The 23,256-nt window shown below is 39.6% G+C and overlaps 1 protein-coding gene across 7 annotated transcripts in view; it reads left to right on the top strand.

Annotated features, from left to right (window-relative positions):
* Positions 1-8,303: 8,303 nt before the first annotated feature.
* nrcama (neuronal cell adhesion molecule a) overlaps positions 8,304-23,256 on the top strand; it is a 90,212-nt gene continuing 75,259 nt past the window's right edge. For all 7 annotated transcript variants that reach the window (XM_066669968.1, XM_066669973.1, XM_066669970.1 and 4 more), the window contains exon 1: positions 8,304-8,489. The gene's annotated coding sequence lies outside the window, so the exon portion shown is untranslated. The remainder of the gene's footprint in view (positions 8,490-23,256) is intronic.

The raw sequence follows: 23,256 nt of genomic DNA, 5'->3' as shown, positions 1-23,256 counted from the left end.
AATCATGTGTAACCCTATGTTCTGAAATATAAGAGAAAAAAAAATATGGGGGCGACACTGTGGTGTACCATCACTGCCACATAGCATAGGGTCGTGAATGGGTTCAAGCCTCACCTTGGGTCACTACCTAAGTGTTCGCTGTGTTTTCCTTGTGTCTGTGTGTGTTTCCTCGAGGTGCTCCGGTTTCAAACAGGTTGACTGGCTGTGTTAAGGTTGGAGCACACGATTTTGTAGAAACCAGTGTATAGGGCAATTTTTGAAAATATCCAACCCAAAATCCTGCCCCAATATTCAGACCTCCTGCAAGAAACGCTCCCTTAAAACAAAGAAGAGCACAACGCCTGGCCTTCAAACACAAACTACCTTCCTCACTCACTCCCATGTAAGACAACAGCCAACATCTACACCACTGTTCAGTCTTTTTTGCCTTGTGACTTAGAGTGGAACTGACTACATTCGGGAGACCGCTTACTGCATGAAAATAAACACAGACGGAAAGTGCTACAAAACCACACAACTCATTACAAACGAGTTTCTTCTGTAATTCATACAGTGAAAAAAACATACAGACAATTTCAACTTCAGTAATGTACAAACAATTTTTTTTGTTCAAACCTTCCGTTCCACCTTAAAAGATACTTAGTTTGTGAGTGTAAGCAAACCAGAGAGAATAGCACTTCCCCTGAATCATCAACATTGCTTTTAATCCAGTCCCTTTTTGTTTGAAATCCTTCTTACTCTGTCCTTTTCACTACTCCGTGTCTCGCTTCAGGTGGAAGAGTAATGTAGTATCCAGACAGGTAAGCCATCCAGTCATTTCATTTTCTCTGAAATGTTTGAAATTCTGTCTGAATTTTTAGTCCTGCATCCTATATGTAAACGGAATCTTTATATTTATGTTGTCAGACCTTTTGATTTATAACAAAAGCTTTTTAAGATGGATCACCTCTTTCAGATTTAACCCTCCCTCCGCCTAGTGTGGGTGTGAGCCCTGGGATGGACTGGGACCTTTCCAGCGTTGGGTTCCTGTATTTGCACCCTATGTTCCACAATAAGCCCTGGACCTACCCTGACCATGGTAACACGCTAACAGAAAACGAATGAATACAATACGAGTGCCTTTTTTGAACTTATACCAGGGTTGTCCTTATTCCATGAAATGATTTTGTCCCTCACTTTGTGTTACTGCACATGCTGTGGCCATTTACCCATAAAACCTAAGGCAAAAAAAACATTGTCTCTTTATCAAAGTAAAAAGAACACAGCTGATAAGCTAAATAGACTGTACACTAGATATTTAAGCTCATGCAGTGGTTCCTGAAAGCAGGTCTCATACACAGGGTGTTGCAGGTGGGCTTCCCTCCAGCAGAAGCTGGGATGCTGTAACCTAATTGACCATGAGGAATGTGTCCTATTCATGGCTGGAAAAAATACACTGATGTGACAAATCCCGCAGGTGTGTGTGAGGGGAGTCTGTAGTATGGCTGTGTACACTGCAGTGTTACAGCGCCAACAAATAACCGCTCATACTGAAGACACAGGTCAGTTCAGAAAACTCTAGCTGATAATAGTAATTGATATAATTTTATTATAGTAATAAATGATATGTTCTTCTGAGTATATCATGAGTGTCTTTAAGGTCTGGGACCTTAAATGTCTAAACATCAGGAAAAAAAACGTATTATTATTATTCAATAATTTATATCACTGTAATTTACCACCAAACTTTTCCTTCAGAAAGAAGAGAAAAACACCAGCTGGTGGCCTCACATGTATTTTATTGTATTTTAAGATGAAGACATGTTTTAAGGTTATGGTTAAGCTAGTCGTATTTATGGAAATATTAATGGTAAGTCTCACAATATAAATGTAAGTCCCCAAAGTTTCAGCTATAAGATTGTGTATGTGTGTGTGGGCAGTGCATGTAAGAGTAGTTGTGAATGAAATCACAGGTTCCCAAACCATCACTCTATTGTTGTCACAGTAACAGAAGCTTCAGCTGGAAACAAGAAGTCCCTGAGGAATCTGCCTTGAGAACTGATCCCTAGAAAATATGCTCTCTCTCTCTCTCTCTCTCTCTCTCTCTCTCTCTCTCTCTCTCTCTCTCTCTCTATCTATCTATCTCTCTCTCTCTCTCTCTCTCTCACACACACACACACACACAGACACACACACACACACACTTCACATGATTTTCTATAGTGACTTTCTGCAATAGCTATACTATTACAGATATTACTTCTGCTGCTACAACAAATAATCATTTGTAATGTTATTACTACAACTACTATTATTTTCACAAATACACAATAATACTTAATACCAGCTGTGTATGTCTATGTTATATTATCACACTGAGAATGTAATATTTTGTCCATTTGATAATCCATTTAATGTCTTTGGTTTCATTTGATGCTTTCCTATGTGCTTTAGGACATGTCACAGACCGAAGGGGCGTGCAGACACAACACAGCTCTGACATTTACAGGAAATTATGTGATTTTAAATGTTGACTGTCAGTTCACAGACTGTGGCGTGAGATCACTGTCTTTTATGCGAGAGCGCAAAAATGTCATTAAATCAGGCAAGTCAGACTCAACACGCACTAAAAAAAAAAAAAAAAAAAAAAAAAAAAAAAGCGAGTGCAGAAAAACAAGCACTGTGCAGCACGTGCTTGCTTCCAGTAGCTCCATGCTCAGTTCACTCTTTCCAGTGTACGTTCCAGTTTTTTCTCCAGTTTTAACAGGAAATTCGTCACAGATTCAAGATCTGGAAGTCGATCACTTAAACTATCAATTGAAAGGCTCCTCGGTTTGTTTCGCTATGGGAAATTTTACGAGAAAACATAGCAACAACAACGACATATGCTACCTAATTTATTTTGTGTTATCAAGTAATGCACAGTTACTACAACTTTGAAAGTTGCTGTGATAGATTAGTGATGGTAAACCGAAGCTTTCTGAAGCTCTAAAACTTTCCTCTTAACTGTGTTGAAAAATGGTTCATTACTCGAAGCTTCATGACACTGCACATTAGCTCTGGTCACCAAAACCTCAAAGTGCTTCATGTACCTGGCGAACATACGTTTTACAGTTTTTACAACTGTGTTCGACTGCATTACAACCACGGTATGTTGTTTATACACACACACACACACACACAAACACACACACTTATATATATATAAATAGAATTAATACAACTAAACTGTAGTGAACGTCTTCAATATCTCATTGCTGATTCTCATTGGTTTGATTTGGCAGAAAACTTTAATGGATGAATAAACATAATAAAACAATTCATAAATTTATTCGTTCAGGGTCGCAGTGGGTCCAGAACCTACCAGGAATCATTGCCTGCAAGACAGGAACACAACCTGGAGGGGGCGCCAGTCCTTCATAGGGTGACACACACTCACAGACACTTTTGAGTCGCTGATCTACCTACCAACATGTGTTTTTGGACCTTGGGAGGAAACCCACGCAGACACAGGGAGAACACTCAAACTCCTCACAGACAGTGACCCGGAGCAGGCCTTGAACCCACAACCACCTGGTCCCTGAAGCTGTGTGACTGCAGCACTACCTGCTGCGCCACCGTGCCGCCCTGTTACAATACATAGATACACATATATTAAAAATACATTTAGAATACACATCTTGATGAGGCACATTAGAAAAACTATACTGATGCAATTACATTCACACTGTTGTAGGTTGACACTTATTGTCATGTAATTATTATGTTAATATATCTAAAATTCTAATATTCTTGCACAATCACTGAGAAGGGCTTTTGATAATACATTTACATTTATCACAGCCCTAGTCCACTGCCTGTTTTTTCTATAGGAAAGTCTCATGTGGTCTTGCTTTATGAGGTGTTTAACGTAACAGAATTTTGTGTGCATGGATGTGAAAGTAGTGAGAGTGCATTGTAGAACAAATAAAGCACTGACACAGCGATTCGAAGCAATGGGTGTCGTTATTTTTGACACACACCTCAAAGCTTCAGATTCAAGGGTGCCATCACTAGTAATCGACTTCCAGGTCTTGAATCTGTGATGTATTTCCTGCTACCTCAAGAAGCACAAGGTGTGTGATACTCAGGGACATGGCCAAGGTAAGGAAGGCTGAAAAACGACCACCTTTGAACAAGAAACATGAGATAAAACATAAAGACTGGGCCAAGAAATATCTTAAGACTGATTATGGACTGATGAAATGAAAGGGACTCTTGCTGGGCCAGATGAATGGGCGAGAGGCTGGATCAGTAAAGGGCAGAGAGCTCCACTCAGACTCAGACGCCAGCAAGGTGGAGGTGGGGTACTGGTATGGGCTGGTATCATCAAAGATGGACTTGTGGGACAGTTTTCGGTTTGAAGATGGAGTGAAAGTCAACTCCCAGACCTTCTGCCAGTTTCTGGAAGACACCTTCTAGATTCAGGATCCAAGTGTTTTATTGTCATACACACAGTAAATTCTTATTCTTCTTAATCCTCCACTAACACAAGTTATTAAGACATAAATAAAAATGATACAACATGAGTTAAAAAGTGTACACATAAACTAGAGGCTTGATTAAAACTACATAATATTAATATACATAAATTAATGAAACTACTAGCATGTACAAATTAGATGTAATAGGTATCTTCTGTTACATTGCTGTGTGGTATTGTGCAAAGAGCATGGCAGTAAGTATACCTGTGCAATACTGTACAAAGAGCATTTTTATAAAGTGCACAGCAGCATTACATGTTCAGGACCGCAGAATGCCCTTAGACAAGATGCCTTTTTCATTTGTTTACCTTTTAACTGCAAGCTCTGTTGTGCTGTGGTTTCCTCATGCCCTTTGCACCAGTACTTGACACCTTTATTGTAAATCTCAATAAGAAATCATTTATGCAAAAATGAATAACACTGTTGTAACTTAACTCGACCAGGCAGAGAAACAAATCCAATTTTACAATAACTGGGCACATCAAGCAAATATGTTTTAGTATGTTACAGTGGTGTAAGGTTTACTGAAACTCTGTCACTTCAGTTAATGTTTCTCCCTTCACTTCTAAACTTATTTAAACCCACACCTGCTCTGGCAACCCTTCACTGGTTACCAGTAAAATATAGAATTGATTTTAAGATTTTATTCATGGATTTTTCAAACTCCAACTTATGTTTTTAATGTTTTGAGCCTGTATTCAACTTCACATGTTTTTAGATCCTCAGGTCAGCTGCTGTTGGCCACTCCTCACTCTCAACTGACATCTATAGGTTTTCTCTGTAGCTGCCCCAAAATGTTGGAATGGCCTGCCACTCTATAGAAGGATGTCATCCACAGTTGATATTTTCAAATGTCAACCATGAAAACAGGGTGGCACGGTGGGGCAGCAGGTAGTGGAGCAGTCACACAGCTCCAGGGACCTGGAGGTTGTGGGTTCGAGTCCTGCTCCTGGTGACTGTGATGAGTGTGTTCTCCCCGTGTCCGTGTGGGTTTCCTCCAGGTGCTCCGGTTTCCTCTCACAATCCAAAAAAAAAACACATTGGTAGGTGTCCATAGTGTTAGTGTCCGTAGTGTGAGTGTGTGTCACCCTGTGAAGGAATGGCGCCCCCTCCAGTGTGTGTTCCTGCCTTGCGCCCAGTTCTGGGTAGGCTCTGGATCCACCACGACCCTGAATTGGATAAGTGCCTATAATACCTATAATGTTAAGTATTACAATATCCATGCCTGGAAGTATCTTGAAATAGGATTTCAAACACCGCTACACTGGACCCTAATAACCTCTCCTCTACCTGCCTCATGCATATTATTGGTCACATGGGTTTCATCCTGCACAAGCCCGAGAAGGCATTTTGTGTACATATTTATCTGAATTTTGAAAACAAGAACAAAGAACAATACATTCTCTTATTTTTGAAAGGTCTGGAGAAGAGTTGGTTCTTAACATCAATGTCTTTGTTTACAATAATAATAAATAAATATAAATATAAAAATAGTTTGTCTTGTCAGTTGCTGACAGTGTGTGTTTAATCATGTAAAGCCTGTTATTTTCTGTCCATACAAAGCTACAAAACTGAAGTGTTGAAATAACATTAAAGCAAATCGTTTACAAGAAAACAACAAGATAACATTTAAGTTTTTAAACATTTCTAAAGCCAAGCAACTTAACATTTTATCAACCAGGTAATCTACACTTGATAAAGGAACAGGGCATCGCTGCAATTAGATATTTATTACTGACTTATTATTTCTATAAGGATCTGACTGATAAAACGGTGCTGTAACTAATTCATAGCCTTGTTTATTTTGAGGCTGGTGTTCTGACTTTAATAATCCAGAAATTTGTCTGTTCTCATGTAAAGTTAAACAAAAAACTGTGCAGTTGTATTTATTCGTCAGAAAGTCAGTAACGGTGAGATGTGTCCGTGTATTCGAGTCGTTATAGGGACTGACAAGATGACTTTCTGTTTGTTAAATATAGAGTAGAAAACAAAAGGCTTTGTCACAGAAACGTTCTCCAAACATAAAGAAGAGACAATGATAAATATTACCTCGACAACGTTCCACAGCTTTCTGTTCAAGGCGCCAGTAAAACACTGAGCTGCACTGCGGTGGACGGTGGGCCTACAGCGCTGAAACAGCACTTGTCCAGGGAAAAAAGGACCTCTGGTCACTGCCAAATGGTTCCAAATTTAGTTCAGGAACTGGAATGTGAAATATGGCTGAACTAACAACAAACGCTGTAGTAACGCCAACTTAAGTTCTCTCTGTTGAAATACAGCTGAATTACTACTCTATTTCAGCATTAGGTGTCAGTCAATCAGTGCATATGCAACTTCTAGGCTGGCCCGGCAGGCGGTCCGGCAAATACTTTATTGCCTTCAGTAAATCACTCACATGACGATGTTAGATCAATTGTACCATTCCACATTAAATGTTGCAGTTTTGCATTGTTTTTTAAGTGTTTGAACATATCTTTGTCTGCTTTTAAAGTGGAATAGAAAATTCAAATGAATTCCAGCTTTATTTTTTATGTGAACTGTTTGTATTTTCTACAAAACTTAAGCAGAAATGTATAAAACTGGTCTAGAACTTAACATCTACTACACGCTCAATGTAATGTATACACCATTTTAAGGTGGAAGGGAACATTTGAACAAGAACCTGAAAACATGATGGCAGTAGATGTGAGGTATTAGTTGCTGATGTGAGCAGTTCTACAGTAAACACATATTACTGCAGTGAATGAATACATTGATGTATAAACTTGAAGTACATGACTGAAGGACACTGGTGAATTTTTTTTTTTTTTTTTTTTTTTTTACTTGTTTAACTTAACGCGATTCACTAAAAGAGAGTTTACTTTGGAGACTAACAATAGCCAAGCTTCTATACAAAGGCATTCCACCACTCTCCCCTTAACATTTCACATAGATGCTGTACTGGTCCCAGTATGAAGAGATGAGATTGGACAAAAGCTACAGTGACTTTCAGTGACATTATTCCCATTTATTCATAATTAATTAACACATGGTTCCTGTGGAAGAGATTTTGTATAATATGAATTTAATTTTAAGGGCAAGAAAACTGAGGACAGATTTTGATTATTTGGGTGGCCTATGCCTTTAATGTTAGTCAGGTACAGGCCTAAGTTTTGTATGGTAGTAACCAACAGCATTGTGTGATTTTGCCCTGTAATATATTGTTGGTAACTCCTAACTACACAGGTTGTTGTGTGGTATGTAACACATTAGCAAGTCTAATGGATTTATCATTAATGTACTGCAGACATTACAGTAAACAAGTAAGAATCCGCAAGGATTGTAAGGATTCAGTTTACTGAAGCACGCGCCTGCACTGTACTGGTTTCCCATTATGACCTGAAGAAAAATGTGACAGCCCCAACTGTCATTATGTAATTCGTACCTTGATTAAAGTGGCCTTGACCATTGAAGAACAGGGTGAAAGGAGACAAACAAAGTATGCAGAGCAACGCATGGGCGACAGTCCGTAATTGAAGAACTCCAAAGTGTTTCTGTGTGGTCAATGGAGATGAAAGAATGGACAGTGAGTGTAGAAACAATGAGGTCATTTTAATGTTACGGCCGATAGATCTCTAGTGCAGGTAGGTGTAATACAGGAGGCGTGGCTTTGTCGAAAAACGGGCGGGAAATGCGAGCGCGACTGGTACGAACACGACTTAGGCTGGAGGGCGGGGTTTGTCATAATACGGGTGGGCATAAAAATTGCGCGTCTCTGCTTGGGCAGCTGGAAGAGAAGAGACAGAACCCGGTACGCTTTCTGGCTGCGGGGATGAAAAACGAGTGAGTGTGTGTGTGTGTATATGTGTGTGTGTGTGTGTGTGTGTGTGAGAGAGAGAGAGCGCGAGTTACCGGCAGGAGACCAAGCCCAGAAAACGAGCCCACCACCCGGCAGTGTTCAATTGATGCGCGCGGAGGAGGAGGCTCGACGCTTCATCACCGCAGCGCGTGAGTGTCGGCTTCTACCTCAGAAAGCACCAAGCTGTCGTTCGCTTTTACGCGGCAAGTTGCTCCCCTTCTTCGAATTTCCCCCTTCCACCTTAAATGGCGCAGCGGTTGAATAGAGGCGCTGCGCCATTTAAGGGGGACCGGAAAATTCAAATAAGGAGCCAACTCTAGCCTCCTTGCTGGTGCAGAGGCGCATTTGCAAGATTGGTGCAATGCATGTGGAAGATGAGGATGAGGAGGATGATGGTGATGATGATGAAGGCGTGCAGTCCTTCATCTCCCATAGCAACCGCTGATGGTGTAGATTGATGGTGATAGGGGCTAGGGCAGGTGTTTGCAGGCAGAGGGAACACACCATTGTGTATGTGGGCTATATGGTGCAAATGAATTCATGCATTGTTGATGTATTATTGATAGGCAGGCCTGCTGCAGTGGGGACTGAAAGGGGCCGGTGATGATGATGATGATGATGATGAAGGCCAAGACGCTTGCCCCCATGTTTTGGCGCTTTCCCATTATGGTCCGAATGACAGTGATAGCTGTGGATAAAGGCATCACTATCTGGGATTTGGAGTCTGTTAGCGGGGGTGATGTAGTTTGTGTAATCAGAGAGTAGGTGCTACATCACTAAGATGTACAGCACACGTATAAAAAATATTGTACACTCTGCTGTCAATGTCGTTTTCTGACCGTTTGTACACAGTTGTAATCGTAAATAACAAATCTGCTTTATTTAAGCTGAAGTAGGAAAGATAATGACATCTGTTTGGCCTTTGGAGACTCACCTGTCTCAGTTAGAGCTATATGAATGGCTGCTTAAAGGGTCCATATTTTGAGAAATTGATTTTTTCTGACACAGTAATAATACCTTTTAATAGTATTTGTACCTTAACACTAGGTGCTGGGACACTGCTGTGAGGATCTGATTGCATTTACATGGGTATTAGTTAGGTCAGATACTTATGTTTTACGATTAGTTCTGATTCACAAAATCCACTCCAGCTTCTTAGAACACAGTTCTACTGCTCCACAGCCCAAAGGTAAGGGTGTTGTTTCACTCAGTACTATAGAGCTTATTTAAATATTCCAGTGTTATGCATACTAGTATATCCATCGTTTTTAGTTCAAATGAGAGGTAATGAGAGTTTGGGAAATGCCTGTGTAACAATGAATTTTGACTTTTCTAAGAGCATAAAAGCACACCAACATTATAGGTAGACCTCAGGGGAAAATAAAATACACGAAAAATGCAGGATATAGGCCCTTTAAAACAGCTGGAGGTGTTATTGTAGGATGGCCTTTATGTGGAGTCATAGAGCTGGAGACAACGGAGCCTCACTACATTTAATATTGTGTGCATGTGAGAGTCATTTATTGTGTTTGTTTTTAAATGACGGGAATAGGCCCTGATTTTATTCTGAAATGAGTGTTTGGAGATTTATGAAGGGTTGTGACTTGGAGACGTAAGGTGATAACGAATGCCTAGTTACGCTGCCACCAAAGCAAACAAAAGTAACTGAAGTAAGAAAAGAATTCAGCTTCTGACCCCGTCTCCTGTTCTCTTTCTGAAGTATGTAGTTCAGCCCAGCCCAGCCATTGTCCTTTCTGTGTAACATATATAAGTGCCATGGCTTCTCTTTTAGCTGTCTGATGCTCTTTGCCTCTGTTCATATGTTGAGAATATTACTATTTGCGTTTGCTCCTATGGGGCAATATATTCATTTGGTGTTTTCAATTAAAACCTGGACAAGCTCTACTTTTTTAGCCTATGTAGCAAGGTTATTACTAGGCTTTTATTCTCATGCCTCATTATTTTATTTTGACTAAAGGGTGGCTAACGCTATTGTGATTCACGTTATTCTGTGTGACCATTCTGTTTTTAAAGCCTGAGGCTTGTAATGCTCATGGTGGTAATGTTATATTGAGGTTCATACAGGAGTGTGAAAGGTACACACACACTCCAGCAGTATTTTAGTCTGAGGTCTCATCGGGTGTCCAATGAGGGTATTATCTGTTTATGTAGATTATTTTTCATTGTGTTATAGATACCCTCATTCTGTCCCATGAGTGGATGAGAACTGGTGACCTGGAAAACATGGGCCATAGTTGTACTGCTGCTGGCCATAGATTGTAAAAATAAAATTTATTAATCCAGACATTTTGGTTTCACTTATGTTTTTCCTCATCGTTTCTCCTATTGTTTTTCTCTGCTGGACAATATATATTATTTTTGTGTTTATTTAAAGCAGTGCTATTTATTAAACAACCTGAAATGTGATGCAGGGGAAAGCAGGCAAGATAAAAGTGAGAGAAAAGAGATTAAAGAAGCTATAAGCTTTCCCTCTGCCTGGCGCTGAAAAAATGAGTGGAAAAAATATGGCAGATTCAACTTCGCTGTGATGATGAAGTGATGTGTGAGTCTAAGGCAAGACATTATCCTACAGCGCTTTCCTCCATGACTCAATGAACATATTCCTATTTCTTTCTGCTCACATGGGTTTCTTCCAGTTCTCAGCTCAGAGCAAATAATAATATCAGTCATTTTTGGACTCTTTTAGCTGTGGCATTGCTTGTAAGAGAACTCAAGATTTCTCAAGGACACAGGACAAAACCTTAGATCAGGGATGTCCATTCATATTCACAAGGAGTCAGAAGGCTTTGCAGGTTTTTATTCTGAACAAGCAGAGGGACACCTGATTCCCTAATTGAGTCTCAGTTTTCAGACTACAGACTAGTTCAGAGGTCTTCAAATCCAGACTTTTGATCCTGATTCCAGGCCAGGATTTTAAAACGGCTGGCCTCTATGACTTTACCTGGCGAGTCTAGTGCATTAGCAGTTATAGTGTTATACCAGACGGCCATTTTAAAATTCTGGCCTGAAACCTGGACTGAAACTAGGACTTGTGGACTAGTTGATTTGCATGGATTTGCTGGGACGGAAACCTGGATGGAAACAGACTGTCTGTCTGAGGACATTTGTGAACACACCTGCTTGTGTCACAGAAGAATGCAGTGATGCAATCTACAATAGTGAACTGGAACACGGAATACCTTCGTTGTTAAAAAACAAAACAAATAAAAAAACATGCAGCATTTGAATAACATTTTACATCATAACAGTTGTATAAAGGAAAATGGTGAAATTAAGAAAAATAAAGAATTCTGTATTCTGTGAAGCTTCTTGCTACTGTTTAACTGAGTTTAAGAAGTGGGAATCATATTTGTGGGTAAACATTGTTTAACCAAAACTATTCAGGTATCCAACTATAGTGCAGATTATCGGTAAATAAACAAATTATCAGTATCATTCAAAAAATTCACATCGGTTGGGTCAGTTTGGTAAAGGTAAAGCTTCCTAAAATGATGGACCTGTGCTCTAGGCGTCATAACATCCTTGTGCAAGAGCAAGACCTTTAGTTGGGTTTAAAGTTTTGGTCTGAAAACAAATAAAGCCTTAGGACTCCCTGCCTTAGTCTGACATGACCCAATGAACAAATTTATGACTCTAAACCTGACTTAATCCTGATCACACCCAGCCCAAGACTATGGGATATTCTTAATACATTTCCTCAGAGCTAATATTAAATAATGTACAGTTTCAGATTATTAAGAAAACAAACACACGATTAAAAATATGAATAGCCTCATTTTCAGCGATCGTTGCAAGTTTGGACCTCGGTTTCAGTGTTTGGTTGACTGTAAATATTGTGTGGTTTTTTATGCCTTTGCATGAAAGGAAGTTGGACCGGTGATTAGAACTGAGGACAATCAATCTGAGGATAGAGATGGGAAATGTGTAGGATGTTAGATTGGAAAATGGAGGAGTTTAGGCACACTGTAAACCCTAAAGTTAACAGCAATGAACTGGACTGGGTGATTCTAACTCAAAATATAACAATTAAGTTATCTTCAACCATTTTTTGAGTTGTAGCAGAGTGCTGTTTGTGGTTTTAAATAAAAATTGCTGTATATGATAGATGCAGTTGAACTTAAATATTATGAGTCTATGCAGCATGATGTCTGATGTCACACACCAATGTGTAAGCATTTTCAGTCGAGATGGCAGCTGGTCTGGGGTTCGCTGCTTTTAGTTGAATTTCCTGTGGACAGGTTCCTATGTTTATTTCAGTAGTAACAGGTAGCATCACTGTCACACAGCTCCAGAGCCCTGGGGTTGTACGTTCGAGACCCACGTCGGGTCACTGCCCTGAGTTTAGTGTGTTATCCAACAGTCTAACAATAGGTTCTTCCCCATACTTCAGTTATTACATAATAATAATATTCCATAATAATGGTAAAGGTGGGAGATCATTTTAGAAACTTGAATCTGAAATTTGAATCCAACTTGAATTGAATGTTTGGAAAAATCTTCAGGAAAAATGGGAAGTACCTCATGCAAGGATTTCAGCTTGTTGTAAGATACCACCAAACCTGGGGAAGTGGGGTAAACCTGCCCACGTCTTTGCCTCGCTAGAGACTTTCACTCTGGCTTTTGTTTCTTTAAAGAGGGGGAACTCTGCTGAGTCACCCTCAATCCAGAATCAGCAAAGCTTATTTCTCATCAATTTTTGGACCACAGGGACACCTCTACGTTCTTGAAATAAAGAAGACAAGCTGCTGCTGACTTAGTCATCCTTCATGAAGAACAGTATGAAGAACCTGATTTAAAAGAATCTCAGGGTTAGCATCTGATAGTCTTACATTTGCACCACCACTCTCCTGTTTCTCCTCTGCCTTTGGCAGGTCAGCTGGCAGAGTGATCTTAATTACTCAGCAAATGTGCCACTGGTGGCTTCTCTCCTGCTTTTTTTTTAATACAAAAAAAAAAAAACAACATATATATATATATATTTATTGCATCACAGATTTAAAACCTGATTTAAGCCTGGGCCGCTCAGCTCAGAGCACATTGCTGGCTCTCTCACAGAGTAGCTAACATCTGTTTGCTCAGTTGATAATACTTTTTACATGATGTGGTTGCTGGGAAACTGATAATCTTACATGGAACATAACAGTTTATTCACTTGCGCTGTTTGCCTTTGATTTCCACAACTTTTTCCATGCTGGGAAGTCTTTACACTAGAAGATGAAACATTTCTGTGAAGATTTGTTGTCATGTACCTATATGAGCATTAATGACCACAGGTGCTGAAGTTTAGTTTTAGATGACAAACACCAGTCCAACTCTTCCTAAAAGTACGGGAGGGTGCTACGTCCCTCAACAGGATTATTTTATTACTACATAGCCCAATGCTGAGGGGTTTTAACACTCCTCTAGGTGATGCTTGGCAGTAGGTGCACTATTACACCAAACCTAGAAATGTTTTATGTCAATATGATGTCAATACTTTGTCATCAAAAACAGTACAATACCCATATAATGAGTACCGGTACTTTAAGAATAATATGATAAGAGCGGTATTTTCAATGATTGCCACAGGGGGACAGTGTGTGCCCGCAGCGCTTTGACTCCTCTACCTCCATTAATGATTTTGGTGCTAGTTTTAGTGACATTTCAGACCTTTTGGTGAGTTATTTTAAAAAACAAGAAACCAGACTCGCACCAGTGACTTTCTGTACAAACCTTAGCTACTATATAGAAGAGAATTGCAGGTAGCACAACTCGTTAGAACACTGGGACTGACAGTGTGCGGGAAGAGACGACTCTCTCTCCGCAGCTTCTCTGCTCCCAGAGACGGAGCTCCGGGTGATACAACTCCCTCGACACGGCTCGTTTGCTCCAGAGCTGCAAATTTTATTGTTTCAGTATCGGTATCAAGATACACAGGCAGGTATTGCATCGAAAGTCATAATTTTGGTATTGTGACAACACTAAGGTGCACTGTCAAACCTAATTACAATGGGAGTCTACAAGCTTGTGAAAATCGTGTTAACTCACAAAATTCCACCACAGCCAGATGCTCTATGGCTCTATCTGGCATCATTTAGACAAAATCCTACTCTTTCTGTGGGCCACCAAACGATTAGCGGAGATTAAGGTCAAAGACAATGCAAGAATCGTAGAAAATGTTCGATGCTGCATGTCAGCGCATCTAATCCAAACAGCCAATGACAACAAGAGTCTGCTGTCACATGACTGGAAGGATTCTGTAGGCCCAATGACTCTTCAGAGCCTTGGAGGAAAATGATGTGGTGTGTGTGTGTGGGATTGCGTGATTGATTCTATGAAGCTGTGATGGGCGGGCAGTGCTGAAAGGGTCACTGTGAGCAGGGAGGGGGCTTCTGCATATGGTAACTAATTTTTTGTTTGCGTGACTGGACAGACAAACACACAGAGGATTTGTGTTTTATCCTCTAATTCTATTAACTCAATGCTTTACTGGATTTGTCAGGTTGCTACATCTTTCAAAGCGGAATTCAATCCTTTTTCAAAATGATGACATGATTCAACTGTATTCAAAAGATACAAATGAAGTTTCTCAAAGTGGTTTAATGTGAAACTCTGGGTTCTGTAGGTTTAGAGAGTTTGGAATTTCAGCTATTTTATTTATATGGTTTTTGATTTTATTTATTTATTTCCACACACACCTATGGACACTTTTAGTCACCAATCCACCTACCAGTCCTTTTTGGACTGTGGGAGGAAACCCACGCAGACACGTGGAGAACATACTCCTCACAGACAGTCACCCGGAGCGGGACTTGAACCCACAACCTCCAGGTCCCTGGAGCTGTGTGTCTACGACACTACCTGCTGCACCACCGTGCCACCCATGTGTTTTATTTATGCGCAAATTAGTTTGAATCAAGGAATTAAGCACCTCATTCAGTGCTTTCACACTGTGGGGTTGTGAACCAGTTTTAAAAGACTTAGACCAAATGTGTGTTTACCATCCTTAATAGCATGAATAGCAGCAGAACTTGTCTAGGGGCTACAGGGATCATGCATGCGGACGACCACTGATACCTCCACTTAACACATACATTGTCTGTTTTAGTGCCTGTCTGTCTGTCTGCACTTTGTGTTTGTCAGCGTATGTGGGTGACAAGCATTCAGACACACTTTTGAGGCCTTCATTTATTATACAAACTAGTGTGCACTGTTAGGAAAACTGTGCAGATACAATACATTTTGAACACAAAGCTACAAACAATTTAAATGTGCACCATGATCCATTGGACGTCCATTCAACATACATTCATATTCCACAGAGGGTGACACTGGTGCCCAGTGATTCCGGGTAGGCTCCGGAACCACCACAACCCTGGATAAGTGGTTTCAGACAATTAATGAATGAATGAATGAATATTCCAAGTGGATTTAGTAGATGTAGATGTAGCTGTAACCAATTATAATATAAGTTCTGAGCTGGACTCCTGCCCAAAAAAGGTTAGAGGTTCCCTTCCTCTTTAGCCTTCACGGGCGTGGTTCATACTAGTAAATTTGGTTTGTTTGGTATTCAGTTGTTGCAATGACTGACCCTTTTTGTTGGATTGTGTACGTCCACTTAGTACTGAAATATGGACCTAAATATGGATCTAAATCATAACACCTAGACATATAAAATGAATGGTGTGTATGCCTACCCGGAGAAAAACTTTTATGCAATAAATGATGGATTGATGTGTTCTCTCAGCTTGTCTGAAAAGCTTGACTCAGCACCGTAATGCAAATTCTCAGTCATTTATCACTGACATGATTGGAGCAGGGTTGGACCAGGCATGCTTTTGCTTTCAGTTCCTCTGATTGTGATAATCTTACTTTTTAACTCAATATGTTAGAAACCTCTCCATGTGCTAATATCTAATGACTAGGTTTAACAGAGACCAGACCGGTGTTCATTTGTCTATGACTGAACTGGAAGTATAGGTGTTTACCGAGTAATAGTTCCTTCCAACAAGGATACACCCATTGCTTGTTTTGTTGTCTAGTGAGCTTCACTGTGAACGTGCTGAACTCTGTTATCCTTTTTGACATGCATACTGAATAGGGGCGTATGTGTGGATCTGCAAATATACATCGATTGATCAAACATGATTCTCATGGAATCGACTCCTCAGCTTCTAAGAACTCCTCCTAATATATATATATATATATATATATATATATATATATATATATATATATATATATATATTTTTTTTTTGTGTGTGTGTGGTTTTAATGTTTGCATTATTGCACTTTGGATAGTTCATAAATGGCAGTTGCTGGAACAAAGTGTTATTACATGATATTATAGATCTTGCTGAAATGTTTTAAAAGCGATTAAGCTGGGCTCTCAAGTGCTACAGCCAATTAAGCATTGGCCTTAGCTTTGGGAGACTGTGAGATAAATCCCAGTTAATATCACAGCTATGTATCTCTGACTAGGAGTCTAACTGGGCATCTCTCTCTCTCTCTCTCTCTCTCTCTCTCTCTCTCTCTCTCTCTCTCTCTCTCTCAGTCTCTCTCTCTCTCTCTGGGTTGTGGAGATGGTCTCCCCCTCCTCCCATCCCTCATCATGTCAGTGTGGGTGTCCATGTTACCTAGGCTTGGGCAATAATGTAAATTTAGACAAACATTAAATTAAAGGTTAAGTAAAATAATATATAAAAAAGATTCAGGTCATCATGATCTACCTGGAGTGGTGGATGTCAGTGTTGTCGATGGGGGACGCATTGGACAGCAACAGCCTTTTTGTTTCATTTCAGTAACAGCCTTTTTTATTCCAGTTCAACAAAAGCCCTTTTATTTTTGTTTTGTTGGACCAATTCTCAAGTAATCACCAATGAGTGTGGACTGATATATGGAATTAATTTTTTTTCATGCGGGATAAGGCTGAGAAAGGCTGATTCGCATTATTTAAATGAGGTGCAATTAACCAACCTGCACAGTACGATGGCTGGGTTGATAACTGCTAAATGACATAATTCCTGTTCCTTAATGTTGCTTACCATGTACAAAAATAAAACAATAAAACAGCACATAATTGTAAAAATAATGTACACTGACAAAGTCAAAGGTTAAATGAAGGCAATGGCATTCAAAAAAATGGTCACGAAGCAATAGTACATGATAATTTATTGAATATCATCACTGGTTGAAATTATCATGATATCCGATAATATCCTTTATCAGCCCAAGGCTAGTGTTCTACTGTGTTGAATTGTCCAGTGATGAGGTGTTAGCAGCTGTTTGAAAGATGCACAGGACCTTGACCTAAGTGTGCCCTGCTCTTCCCAGTAAGCATGTTGTAGGTAAATGGACACAGGCAATGACCAGGGTACAGAGAGTGCTGCATTCAGATTAGTGACCACACAGCAGGGGGGCATTGTAGTGGGGTGAAAAGTGGGATAACCAGGACCCTTGAGGAGTTTGGAATTTTATTTTCCTTTAAATATTATTCATTCATTCATTCATTCATTATCTGTAACCGCTTATACAATTCAGGGTCACGGTGGGTGCGGAGCCTACCCAGAATCACTGGGCGCAAAGCAGGAATACACCCTGGAGGGGGCGCCAGTTCTTCACATGGTGACACACACACATTCATTCACACACTCACACATACGGACACTTTTGAGTCTCCAATCCATCTACCAACGTGTGTTTTTGGACAGTGGGAGGAAACCGGAGCACCTGGAGGAAACCCACGCAGACACAGGGAGAACACATCGAACTCCTCACACCAAACGCCACCCGCTTTAAATATTAATATCATTTAAAGATCACAATAAATGGTAAATTTTATGTTTTGGGTAAATAAATCTGTTGGTTGATGGATTGTGTGTCAATTGTGTTTCATTCCGCTTTTCAGAAATGAAAAGAGAGGCAGGAAAGAGTCAAATAAAAAAATGAGGGAAAGCAACTGCTAACTTCTTTCCTAAGAAAGGTGAGTCCAAATATGAAAGCAAATAGCCTACACTCCAGTGGTTATAAAACGCTTCAATACCACTGAGATTGTCAATACTGAAAACTGCATAACACAACATTTCTCTCAACTCTTGTCATGGATTCGCGGAGGGCGGACTGACGGATTCAGACGCACTCGCTAAAACACAGTACTTTATTAATGAAAAATAACAAAACAAAGACTTTTACAGAAGGAAAACAAACAGGGAACCAAGCAGGCTAAACTGGACATGGGGAGCTAAACAGGGCAAACGGGAAAGACAGACTAAAGAATGAAGCAACGACAGAGGAAATGAAACGACAACGTGGAAAACAATAACGGAGAGACAGAGAGACTTGATAACATATACCGAAACAGTACAAAGGAGAAATGTCCGACAAACAGGAGAGACACAAGGGAACTTAAATACAAGACACAGACAAGATACACCTGGACAGATAACGAGGGGGCAGGGTAACAAATGAGACACAGACAAGGAGGCGGAACAAAGGCGGGACTAGGGCAACAACAAACAGAGCCATGTGCTGAGAGAGCACATGGCCGGGAAAACAGACATGACAGGACGAGGGCGTGACAACTCTCAACTCAAATTTATTTATAGAGTACTTTAAAAAACACCAACAGCTGAAACAAAGTGCTGTACAAAGGTGTTTATAAAATAAAATAAAATAACCAATAAGAAAAAAAAAAAACTTAAATAAAAACAAAACTAATAAAACAAAACAAACGTCTCATGCTGGGTTGAAAGCCAAGGAATAAAAATGGGTTTTAAGATAAGTTTTAAAAATCGAAAGTGAAGAAGCCTGCCTAATCTGTAATGAAAAGGCTTTATCTCCTCTGAGCTTATGTTTCGACCTCGGCACCTCCAGGAGCAGCTGATCAGCTGACCCGAGGCACCAAGCAGAGACGTGGGGCTGTAGCAGCTAGGTGAGGTAAGGTGGGGCGAGTCCATTTATTGATTTAAAAACAAATAAGAGAATCTTAAAATGTACTCTAAAATGCACAGGCAACCAGTGGAGAGAGGCCAGAATGGGAGTTATATGCTCCCTCTTACACGAACCCGTTAAAAGTCGGGCAGCAGCATTTTGTACCAATTGGAGACGTCTGAGGGAGGACTGGCTGACTCCAAAATACAGTGCATTGCAATAATCCAGCCGGGATGTGATGAAGGCATGGATTACTGTTTTAAAGTGCTCATGTGTAAGAAATGGCTTCACCTTTGCCAGCTGCCTCAGGTGGAAAAAGCTGGACTTTACTACTGTGCCTATTTGGCGGTCCACATTAGAAATAATAGAGGTCAAATCTAAATACATTTTTGTTTGCATAGCCTACCAATGAGCCTACCAATAGATTGAACAGCCTTGTCCTTCTTTCCATTGAAAGCCAATTGGCAAGAAAACTGGATTTCATCAGTGATGTTGCCACCAAGAAGACCCATCAGCAGGCACTAACTGGGGTATAAATTTCAGTGTTTAACACTTTGTGGAAGTCTGTTTTCTTTTTCATTCATTGCCTGTAAGCGCTTATCACGGGTCACGGTGGGTCTGGGGTCTACCCGGAATCACTGGACACAAGGCAGGAACACACCCTGGAGGGGCACCAATTCTTCACAGGGTGACACACACTCACACATTCACACTCAAAATGAAGCATTTTGTTAAGGTGAAAATCAGAAATGGCCTTTTTCTTTTATGTAAAAATAGGCTAGTTGATAAAAAGCTGTTCTCACAGCCAAATGCAAAAGTGCTCAATTTTAATGCATGCCTGTGATTTTAGGCTACCTTTGGTGGCATATCTTTTAATTATTCTGCAAATAAAGCAATCATTCAGTGAAGTCTTGTGTGATTACGCTATTTTTTGTTATACATTTAAGAGTTATTAGAGTAGTGTGTGGTTAGATAACTTGACTGGTAGTAAGTCCTTGATGTTGGATACTTTCATCATTGTTAACTGCTCCGTGGTTGAGGAAGGCCCATGGGCACTGTTTGTGCAGAATTTGGTGCTATGCCCCTGCCAAAATGTGACGTTTTCCACTGTCCTGTGGAAATGGAATATGATCTGAATAATATCATAGGACTTTAGATACTTATTAGCATCATACACCTATTTTACCATAAAGTGTACCTCATGTCAGTGAGTTCTGCAGTGGTTTTGCTACTTTTTCTCTGCGCAGTCTGGTGTGGGTGGCTGTACTGCACTGCACCTGAGTTTGTTTTTCTGCATCCAGTACGAATCTTACTCCTATGAGCCGCTAACACCCTGATTAGAAACAGAACTCATCCTTTCAGTAAGAGACAAAGCTATGGCCTTGCATCATCCCTCTGGCCTGGAAGAGCATGGATTTATGTAACTCATCTATTGGAAAAACACCCCACCATCATCGATTAGAATGATTCCAGTGTGTAGAGTGTGATGTGTGAATTTAACAGCCTTATAATCTTTTGTTATAACATTCTGTATAAGAATCATCATATTTCTCCTAAATAGACTATAATTTAATACTTATCTGAAAGATATAGGCACATTCTATCCCTCAGCATGATGCTAATCAATGCAGACATCCATTAGCTAACATAAAAGAGTTGAATATTTAACATTATTCTCAAAGATTGCTGAGCTGCCCAAAGCTGTTGTATTGGATTTTTGAAAAGTAGAGGTTGACAATACATATCTCTTGTAGGATATATGCTTCTTTCAGCATGGTAGCACTATTTGAGTGGGGGAGAGCTAACATCGAAAAGTCTCAATGGCTAAAATTAGGGAGAAAGATTGGGAAAACCCCCACCCCAATAAAGGCAAAATCCTAGACTAAAGACCTTTTGCCACCCTTGTTTCCTAATTATCAGTGTGTCTAAACCTTTTTTCCCCCATTGATACTATATATTGTGCTGTATTGAATTTAGTTTATTTTGTTTATATATTTTATAGATGTTCAACCATATACTATACCTTGGTTCAACCTTTGTTGAGCTGAGGTCTGAAGTTGGCATTGCGCTATAAATCAATGATAAATTACATTGTAGATTCAGGATTTGGGACAGATATTTTTGAGCCCAGGTTAATAATGAAATACAGAGCCACCCTGTCTTGCTTGTTACATCAGCAGTATGCATGAAGCAAGTAATCTGTTTGCCTCAGAAGTCCTTGTACAGCTCCTTCATCCTGCCTCTGATTCCACTGTATTTGCCTCCAGCTTCGGCCCACTTATACACATGAGAAACTCGACTGCTTTTGTAGATGACTCTGTCTCAAAATCAGTAGAAAAACATGAAGCTTAACTACCTGTACTATATTTAGAACTGCATATTCTACACTGTGCTTGTTTTATGTAGACAGCCATATTTTGGTAATTCTGTTCAATAATAGACACACATTTTTAAGAGAAAAACATGTAGATACCTTCATATCAGACCAGGACCCCATATACCACTAAGGAGTATGGTTAAATAATGCATAATAGTACAATTAAAACCAAAAGGAAAAATTAAATAAATAAATAAAATAAAGGTGGGGGATGGGAGAAAGAGCAGACTGCATATGATATGTCAAGTTTAATTAACCCTGTGTGGTCTAAGGGCATTTTCTGTGTTTTTGCATATTTTATTAACCTCACCTTTAAACACACTGGCATATAACATGGAAAACTGTAAAACCATGACAGTAAATGACTGTAAACTCTAAAAAGGTTGAAAACAGTTTCTGTAACAGTGAAATACCGTAAATAATTTTTTCAGCCAAAGTACAAATTTTTACATCTCTTTACTCTAAAATATGCATTATTTCATTGTTAAACACACAAACCATTAGGGACGGTACAAGTGTCCAAAGACTGGGAGGAGCTGAGACTCATTAGGGAGCTTCCAGCATGCTTTGCTTCTCCTTATTTTCTGTGATTTTCAGAGTTTCTTTGTTTTTTCTGTCTTTGAGACTTACTAATTTTGGGTCGCATTGGGGTGATCACTGTGTGTGTTTGTGTTTCTGTGCATATTATGTCGAGACGTGTGTTGGTCAGGAAAGTTCACCATCAGCCTGTGTTCCGCGTGTGGCACCCAGATACCGAACATTTCTTTACTCCTTTCAGCAATACCTCCTTTTAAGGGCTGAATACAGGATGCAGTTTGGCTATAACTAAATGTGGGTATATCTCAGTCTCTTTCTCTAATTTGTCACACAATTTACATGTTAATTTTATAGCAAAACAATGTTTCTTTGTTATTTTTATGTAAATACCATGTTATTTACAGTGTATATCTGTTTTTACAGTGTATATCTGTTTTTGTAACAGAAATGTACTGTAAACAACTGTGACAGTCCTTAAATGTAAAATTTATGATTGCCAAAAATGTGACCGTATATTTTACGGTGAAATTCTGGCAACCACAGCTGCCAGTATTTTACCGTAAATTTTACGGATTTTTTTTTTACAGTGCATATATAAATCAAATATGACAGGCGCTGAATCTAAACTATTATTATTTTTGTTGCTACTTTTCAAAGCCAGTGCCGCACCATAGTCACAATGGCACAAATTCAGTGCAATATTCTATATTAACTGAAAGAAACATTTTTATGCACATCAAACAGATAGCTAGCTTTTGCACCTATGAGCATTATGAGTGTGTGTTGTATATTATATACTAGGGCTGCAGAAATTAATTGAGTATCAGTTATACTTTTTTATAAATTTCAAAGCTTCAAAATGTGTAAAGCTGAAATTAAATGCCACAGAAGCAAAACTATGATGCCTGAACACCAGGAAAAAACCCACAAATAATGTCAGATCCAGGGAAGATACAGAAAGTTTATGAAAATGATGAATAAGTACGCTCTATACTAACACTGGTTAGGCAGAAATCAAAGTTACATGATTTTTCCACTTGCCTTAAGTGCAGATGATTGGACCAGGCAATGGC

This window comes from Hoplias malabaricus, chromosome 4 (genome assembly GCF_029633855.1).
Source record: "Hoplias malabaricus isolate fHopMal1 chromosome 4, fHopMal1.hap1, whole genome shotgun sequence".
Classification (NCBI taxonomy): domain Eukaryota; kingdom Metazoa; phylum Chordata; class Actinopteri; order Characiformes; family Erythrinidae; genus Hoplias; species Hoplias malabaricus.
This window is presented reverse-complemented; position numbering and strand designations above follow the sequence as displayed.